This window comes from Ranitomeya imitator, chromosome 6, assembly GCF_032444005.1.
Source record: "Ranitomeya imitator isolate aRanImi1 chromosome 6, aRanImi1.pri, whole genome shotgun sequence".
Classification (NCBI taxonomy): Eukaryota; Metazoa; Chordata; class Amphibia; order Anura; family Dendrobatidae; genus Ranitomeya; species Ranitomeya imitator.
In genome coordinates, this window is record NC_091287.1 from 261,326,617 (window position 1) to 261,333,905 (window position 7,289).

The 7,289-nt window shown below is 45.8% G+C and overlaps 1 non-coding gene across 1 annotated transcript; it reads right to left on the reverse strand.

The window, feature by feature from the left end:
• Window positions 1-3,134: 3,134 nt before the first annotated feature.
• Window positions 3,135-3,206, reverse strand: TRNAP-UGG (transfer RNA proline (anticodon UGG)). Its single transcript has one exon. It is a non-coding gene; the product is annotated as a tRNA-Pro (tRNA).
• Window positions 3,207-7,289: the final 4,083 nt, after the last annotated feature.

A 7,289-nucleotide genomic window follows, 5' to 3' on the forward strand; every position in this document is an offset into this window, starting at 1 on the left:
CCTTTTTTCCTCCAAACGCAGAGGATGCCCCCTTGTCCCTGTTTCAGGTCTATGATTAAAAAGATCATCAGAAAGGTCTTTGTACTGTCCCCTCATATATTTATACATTAAAATAAGATCACCCCTTAGTCTTCGTTTTTCCAAACTAAATAGCCCCAAGTGTAATAACCTATCTTGGTATTGCAGACCCCCCAGTCCTCTAATAACCTTGGTGGCTCTTCTCTGCACCCGCTATAGTTCAGCTATGTCTTTCTTATACACCGGAGACCAGAACTGTGCACAGTATTCTAAGTGTGGTCGAAAGAAACCCACCCTCGACCCATCCTGCACAAACAACCACAGACCGGTCTCCAATCTCCCCTTCATCTCTAAACTCTTGGAGCGCCTGATATACTCACGCCTTACCCGTTACCTCTCCACTCACTCCCTCCTAGACCCTTCACAGTCCGGTTTCCGCCCCCTACATTCGACAGAAACTGCACTCATCAAAGTAACCAATGACCTTCTGACAGCAAAACATAATGGTGACCACTCTCTGCTCATTCTTCTCGACCTTTCTGCAGCTTTTGACACTGTTGACCACCCTCTCCTGCTCTCTAGGCTCCAGTCACTAGGCATTAAGGACACTGCTCTCTCCTGGTTCTCCTCCTATCTTTCCGACCGCTCCTTCAGTGTTCTGTTCTCTGGCTCCACTTCATCTCCTCTTCCTCTCACTGTTGGGGTACTTCAGGGCTCAGTCCTTGGCCCCCTTCTGTTCTCTCTCTACACGGCCCCAATTGGACAGACCATCAGCAGATTTGGCTTTCAGTACCATCTTTATGCCGACGACACACAACTATATACGTCATCCCCTGACCTTACCCCCGCTGTACTACAGAATGCCACTGACTGTCTGTCCGCAGTCTCCAACATCATGTCCGCTCTCTATCTGAAACTCAACCTCTCCAAAACTGAACTTCTTCTGCTCCCACCATCTACTAACCTCCCTAAATCTGACATTTCCCTCTCCGTGGGTGGCACCATAATAACACCCCGGCAGCAGGCGCGCTGTCTGGGTGTTATGTTTGACTCCGATCTCTCCTTCACCTCCCATATACAATCTCTTGCCCGCTCGTGCCGCTTACACCTAAAGAACATCTCTAGAATCCGCCCTTTTCTCACCATGGAGACAGCTAAAACCCTCACGGTCGCCCTGATCCACTCCCGCCGGGACTACTGTAACGCTCTATTAATTGGCCTCCCCCTCACTCGACTTTCCCCTCTCCAGTCCATCCTTAATGCAGCAGCCAGGGTCGTCCATCTGGCTAATCGTTACTCGGACACGTCCGCTCTTCGCCAGTCGTTACACTGGCTGCCCATTCATTACAGGATACAATTCAAAGTACTTGTTCTCACCCACAAAGCTCTCCACAGTGCGGCACCCCCTTACATCTCCTCCCTCATTTCTGTCTATCAGCCTAACAGACCACTGCGCTCTGCAAATGACTTTCGGCTAACCTCTGCACTAATCCGTACCTCCCACTCCCGACTCCAAGACTTCTCCCGTGCTGCGCCAATCCTCTGGAATGCTCTACCCCAAGATATTAGGACCATCCATAATTTGCATAGTTTTAGGCGCTCGCTCAAAACACATTTGTTCAGAGTGGCCTATCACGTTCCCTAATCAAAGTTATGTTATGTTTGTGTGTGTGTAGCCCATTCACTATCCCCATCTATTCCCCAACCCCTGAAGATGGCTGGACCATGATTGTAAATACATCATTGTAAATACACACCTGTACTTTGTATCTCCCCCACCTCATTGTAGATTGTAAGCTCTCACGAGCAGGGTCGTCTTATTTTGCTTTAATTATTGTATTGTTAACGTTGTTACTTATGACTTTTGTGTTTGAAACTGTTAAACTGTAAAGCGCTGCGGAATATGTTGGCGCTATATAAATAAAGATTATTATTATTATTATTATTATTAACTAGTGACTTGTATAGAGGTAAAATTATATTCTCCTCATGAGCATCTATGCCTCTTTTAATGCATCCCATTATTTTATTTGCCTTTGTAGCAGCTGCCTGACACTGGCCCCTGAATATGAGTTTGTCATCCACCCATACACCCAGGTCTTTTTCATTGACGGTTTTGCCCAGAGTTTCAGAATTAAGCACATAATTATACATCTTATTACTTCTACCCAAGTGCATGACCTTACATTTATCCCCATTAAAGCTCATTTGCCATTTATCAGCCCAAGCTTCTAGTTTACATAAATCATCCTGTAATATAAAATTGTCCTTCTTTGTATTGATTACCCTGCAGAGTTTAGTGTCATCTGCAAATATTGAAATTCTACTCTGAATGCCCCCTACAAGGTCATTAATAAATATGTTAAAAAGAAGAGGGCCCAATACTGACCCCTGTGGTACCCCACTGCTAACCGCTACCCAGTCCGAGTGTGCTCCATTAATAACCACCCTTTGTTTCCTATCCCTGAGCCAGCTCTCAACCCACTTGCACATATTCTCCCCTATCCCCATTATTCTCATTTTATGTATCAACCTTTTGTGTGGCACCGTATCAAAAGCTTTTGAAAAGTCCATATACACTACATCTACTGGGTTCCTTTGGTCCAGTCTGGAACTTACCTCTTCATAGAAACTGATCAAATTAGTCTGACATGAACGGTCCCTAGTAAACCCGTGCTGATACTGGGTCATGAGGTTATTCCTCTTCAGATACTCCAGTATAGCGTCCCTTAGAAGGCCCTTCAGGATTTTACCTACAGTAGAGGTTAAGCTTACTGGCCTATAATTTCCGAGTTCAGTTTTTGTTCCCTTTTTGAATATTGGCACCACATTTGCTGTACGCCAGTCCTGTGGCACAGACCCTGGAAGATTAAAAATAATGGTCTATCAATGACTGTATTTAATTCCTGCAGTACTCGAGGGTGTATCCCATCCGGGCCCGGAGATTTGTCAATTTTAGTGATTTTTAGACGCCGCCGCCGAACTTCCTGCTGGGTTAAGCAGGTGACATTTAATTGGGAATTTTTATCACTAGACAAGAAAATCCATGCAATGGACCAGCCTGCAGGAGGAAGCACAGCATACAAGAGACCTGCGTCAAAGCTTTCCACAAGCATGGGCTCGTCCGGGATTTGAACCCGGGACCTCTCGCACCCAAAGCGAGAATCATACCCCTAGACCAACGAGCCAGCGATGGAAACCATTAGATAATTGCCACATGTGAGGTTGCGCGTCATTGCTCAGGAAGTAGGTGGCGCATGAGAGGCCTGTATGTCACTCGCTGAGTCGCTGCTCAAAACTGACTTCCGTTCTTGGCGCTTGGAATGCACGCGTGGAATGCATGTTGTTTTGGGTGTGCCGGAGCAGAAGTCTTTGAGGAACCCCAGGATACACATTCGCACATCTGCAGGGCAATGTTATGGGAGTCCAAGTCGATATTAAAAGGAGCGTGGTAGAAAACGGGCAGGGATAATGCCAAAAAAGATGGGATATTTACGGATAAATTTAAAGTGGATCAATATTCATATATATTGAGGATATCAAATAACTATATTTCACAATGGCTGAAGTGGCTAAATATGTCATGCTATAATGTCCCTATAGGAATAAAAACAAATAAAATGCGCAAAAATAAAAAGGAAGTCAGCTATTGTGGAAAAACAAAAAGTGAAAGAGTGAGTGCATGCAAGTTGATGAAAGGGTTGATGGAGCTGTTGAATTAGGAATGTCTAAGTTTCAGAAATTTGAAGATTAAAGGGAACTTGTCACCCCCAAAATGGAAGTTGAGCTGCGGCCACCGGCATCAGAGGCTTATCTACGGCATTCTGGAATGCTGTAGATAAGCCCCCAATGTATCCTGAAAGATGAGAAAAAGAGGTTAGATTATACTCACCCACACACAGGACACTCCGATGGGTGTCGCAGTCCAGTCCGGGGCCTCCTATCTTCGTAGGATGACGTCCTCTTCTTGTCTTCATGCTGCAGCTCCGGCGCAGGTGAACTTTGTCTGCCCTGTTGAGGGCAGTGCAAAGTACTGAAGTGCATAGGCGCCAGAAAAGGTCAGAGAGGCCCGGCGCCTCAACAGGGCAGACAAAGTATGCCTGCGCGGGAGCCACAGCATGAAGACAAGAAGAAGACGTCATTGTAAGAAGATGGGAGGTGTTATGAACCGGTGACCTTGGAGCCGCATGGAACTTTCTCTGGAGTTGGTGGAAACTATACTGACCGCAAATCCTGAATTTAACTCCGCAAGTAGAAATAGCCGTGGGGTGTGCCTAACAAATCCTAGACACCTTGACACAGCCGGAGGACTAAATACCCCCATAGATGGAAATAGGAATTCTACCTTGCCTCAGAGCAGAACCCCAAAGGATAGGCAGCCCCCCACAAATATTGACTGTGAGTAGTAGAGGAAAAGAAACACGCAGGCAGGAAACAGGATTTAGCAAAAGAGGCCACTCTAGCTAAAATAGGAAAGGATAGGGCAGGATACTAAGCGGTCAGTATTAAACCCAAGAATTATCATCCTGGCCATAACCCTTCCATTTGTCAAGGTACTGAAGCCTCCACCTCGAAAAACGAGAATCCAAAATCTTCTCAACCACATACTCCAACTCTCCATCAACCAACACAGGGGCCGGAGGATCAACAGAGGGAACAACGGGCACCACATATTTCCGCAATAAAGATCTATGGAAGACATTATGGATAGCAAAAGAGGCCGGAAGCGTCAATCGAAAAGACACCGGATTAATAATCTCAGAAATCCTATAAGGACCAATAAACCGAGGCTTAAACTTAGGGGAAGAAACCTTCATAGGAACATGACGGGAAGACAACCAGGCCAGATCCCCAACCCAAAGCCGGGAACCAACACACCGATGACAGTTAGCAAAACGTTGAGCCTCCTCCTGAGACAACACCAAATTGTCCACCACATGAGCCCAAATCTGCTGCAACCTATCAACCACAGAATCCACACAAGGACAGTCAGAAGGCTCAACCTGCCCAGAAGAAAAACGAGGATGAAAACCAAAATTACAAAAGAAAGGCGGAACCAAAGTAGCCGAACTAGCCCGATTATTAAGGGCAAACTCGGCCAATGGCAAGAAGGCCACCCAATCATCCTGATCAGCATACACAAAGCATCTCAAATAAGTCTCCAAAGTCTGATTAGTTTGCTCGGTCTGGCCATTTGTCTGAGGATGAAATGCAGAAGAAAAAGACAAATCAATGCCCAGCCTAGCACCAAAGGCCCGCCAAAACCTAGAAACAAACTGGGAACCTCTGTCGGACACAATATTCTCCGGAATACCATGCAGACGAACCACATGCTAAAAAAACAACGGAACCAAATCTGAAGAGGAAGGCAATTTAGGCAAAGGCACCAAATGAACCATCTTAGAGAACCGGTCACAAACAACCCAGATAACAGACATCTTCTGGGAAACCGGAAGATCAGAAATAAAATCCATAGAAATATGCGTCCAGGGCCTCTCAGGGGCTGGCAATGGCAAAAGCAACCCACTAGCACGGGAACAACAAGGCTTGGCCCTCGCACAAGTCCCACAGGACTGCACAAAAAAATGCACATCACGTGACAAAGAAGGCCACCAAAAGGACCTACCAACCAAATCTCTGGTACCAAAAATACCAGGATGACCAGCTAACACAGAACAGTGAACCTCAGAAATCACTCTACTAGTCCATCTGTCAGGAACAAACAGTTTCCCCACTGGACAGCGGTCAGGTCTGTCAGCCTGAAATTCCTGAAGAACCCGTCGTAAATCAGGGGAAATGGCAGAAAGGACCACCCCTTCTTTCAGAATGCCGACCGGTTCAAGGACCTCAGGAGAATCAGGCAAAAAACTCCTAGAGAGGGCATCAGCCTTAATATTCTTAGAACCCGGAAGATACGAAACTACTAAATCAAAACTGGAAAAAAACAAGGACCATCGAGCCTGTCTAGGATTCAGCCATTTGGCAGACTCGAGGTAAATCAAATTCTTATGATCGGTCAAGACCACAATACGGTGCTTAGCTCCCTCACGCCAATGTCGCCACTCCTCAAACGCCCACTTCATAGCCAACAACTCCCGATTGCCGACATCATAATTGCGTTCAGCAGGCGAAAACTTACGGGAAAAGAAGGCACACGGTTTCATCAAGGAACCAACAGAATCCCTCTGAGACAAAACGGCCCCTGCCCTAATCTCAGAAGCGTCAATCTCAACCTGAAACGGAAGAGAAACATCCAGTTGGCGCAACACCGGAGCAGAAGTAAATCGGCATTTAAGCTCCTGAAAGGCAGAGACAGCCGCAGAGGACCAATTCTCCACATCAGCACCTTTGTTCGTCAAATCGGTCAAGGGTTTAACCACGCTAGAGAAGTTAGCAATGAAACGGCGATAAAAATGTGCAAAACCCAAAAATTTCTGAAGGCTCTTCACGGATGTGGGTTGAATCCAATCATGAATGGCCTGAACCTTAACCGGATCCATCTCCATAGATGAGGGAAAAAAATGAAGCCCAAAAAAGAAACCTTCTGCACCCAAAAGAGACACTTAGACCCTTTCACAAACAAAGCATTGTCACGAAGGATCTGAAATACCATCCTGACCTGTTGCACATGAGACTCCCAATCATCGGAAAAAATCTAAATATCGTCCAAATATACAATCAAGAATTTATCAAGATAAGTCCGAAAGATATCATGCATGAAGGACTGCAAAACAGATGGAGCATTAGTGAGCCCGAATGGCATCACAAGGTATTCAAAATGACCTTCGGGCGTATTAAACTCAGCTTTCCATTCATCACCCTGCTTAATACGAACAAGATTATATGCCCCCCGAAGGTCAATCTTAGTAAACCAACTAGCCCCCTTAATCCTAGCAAACAAATCAGAAAGCAAAGGTAAAGGGTATTTAAACTTTACCGTGATCTTATTCAAGAGGCGATAATCAATACAGGGTCTCAAGGAGCCATCCTTCTTAGCAACAAAAAAAAATCCCGCTCCCAACGGTGAAGAAGATGGCCGAATATGCCCTTTCGCCAAAGACTCCTTAATATAATTTCGCATGGCGGTATGTTCAGGCACAGACAGGTTGAAAAGACGGCCCTTAGGAAACTTACAGCCTGGAATCAAGTCAATAGCACAATCACAGTCCCTGTGCGGTGGAAGGGAACTGGACTTGGGCTCATCGAATACATCCTGAAAATCAGACAAAAACTTAGGAATTTCAGAAGAGGAAGAAGAGGAGATTGACATC